Source organism: Mandrillus leucophaeus, unplaced genomic scaffold (assembly GCF_000951045.1).
Source record: "Mandrillus leucophaeus isolate KB7577 unplaced genomic scaffold, Mleu.le_1.0 Scaffold195, whole genome shotgun sequence".
NCBI classification, from domain to species: domain Eukaryota; kingdom Metazoa; phylum Chordata; class Mammalia; order Primates; family Cercopithecidae; genus Mandrillus; species Mandrillus leucophaeus.
In genome coordinates this window covers 2,095,021-2,096,793 of record NW_012101976.1, presented here as the reverse complement: position 1 = coordinate 2,096,793, position 1,773 = coordinate 2,095,021, and positions in this window count along the sequence as shown.

Sequence of the window (1,773 nt, the reverse complement as noted above, 5' to 3'; positions counted from 1 at the left end):
GCATACACCTGTAATCCCAGCTACTTGGGAGGCTGAGGCAGGAGAATCGCTTGAACCCAGGAGGTGGAGGTTGCAGTGAGCCAAGATCACACCATTGCACTCCAGCCTGGGCAACAGTGCGAGACTCTGTCTCAAAAGAAAAAGAAAAAAGAAAAGAAACTCATCCCACTATTACATGTAGTTGTCTTTGTTCATTCTCACTGCTGTGTCATAGTCTGTTGTTTGAATATGCCATAGTTGGATGGGAATTTTTAGCTAGTATGAGTAGTGCTGTCACAAACATCCTTGTGCATGGTCTGTGTCATTTCCTTTGGGTTCCGATCAAGGACTGGACTGGCTGGGTCATAGTGTGTGCAATTTGTCAGCATTGCAGACCCTGCCAAACAGTTTTCCAAAGTCTGCTAATTTCTGCTCTGTCAGAGCAGATGAGAGTTCTGTTGTTCATATGCTTGCCAATGCTTGGTGTTGCCAGATCTTCACATTTAAATGCTAAATTATTCTAAAAGAAACATAAATGGTTACAGTGTTACCATTTATTTTATAATATTTCTATCATTAATATGGCCCCATAGAATTGTCAGCTCCTTTGGAGCTATCATCCATTTAGCAAACACTTACTGAGCACCTACTGTGTGCAGGGATCTGTGTTCTGATACTAGAAAGAGAAGAAAGAGAAGGTCTCTATTCTGAAAGAGCTTCGGGAATGCCCTCTCTTCAGGTCTCAGCTCAGATGTCACCTCCCCAGAGGGGCCTCCTTGGGCACCTTTGTCCAGCCATTATCTCATTGTCTGCCTCCACGCCTGGCTGAAGAGCTCGATTTTGTGGATGGACTAGTAATAACCTCAGCAGAAGCATCTGCTGTGAAGTCAGGAACACAGGATTGATTCACCAGGAACATCCCTGAAAATATCCCACTGTTCAATTCAGAAGGAGTTTTCCTGGACGCTTGCTCCCACGGTTCTAGCCGTTGGCAAGGGGGGGTGCCAGATCAGTTCTGGTCAAGGAGCGATTTGTGTTTTGTTTTGTTTTATTTGAGATGGGGTCTCACTCTTTTGCCCAGGCTGGAGTGCAGGGGTGTGATTCTGGCTCACTGCAGCCTTAAGTAGCTGGGATTACGGGCACACATCACCATGCCCAGCTAATTTTTGTATATTTTTTAGAGATGGGGTTTCACTGTGTTGTGCAGGCTGGTCTCCCACTCCACTCCTGGGCTGAAGCAATCTACCTGCCTCAGCCCCTTGAGTAGTTGGGATTACAGGTGTGAGCCACTACGCCCAGCTAATTTTTTATTTTGTAGAGATGGTGTCTTGCTATGTTGCCCAGGCTGCTCTCCAACTCCTGGATTCAAGCAATCCACTCACCTTGGCCTCCCAAAGTGCTGGGATTACAGGCATTAGCCACGGCACCTGACTGCAAGAAATGTTTCCATCAGCACTGGCCTGGCATGTTACATATGTTGTTTCTAGCCCCGATGTTTTATTTCCCCATTTAGTGGAGAGGGAAGCTGAGGCTCAGAGAGGTTAAGTCATTTCCTCAAGATTCCACAGCTGGTGCAAGGATTTGCCTCCCCAACTACATGAACTCAATGTGGAATCCCTCAGCAGGGCTCCTGCTGTGTGGCGTGGGCCGGGAATGTGGGCTCACAGTGCTGGCTGGGCTGGGAGTCAGGGCTCCTGGTGTTAAGCCGAGAGCGTCCCTGCAGACTTTCCCAGGAGACAAGCAGGCTGGGATTCTCTTGTCCTAGAACTGACCAAGCAGAGCCTGACCATACCT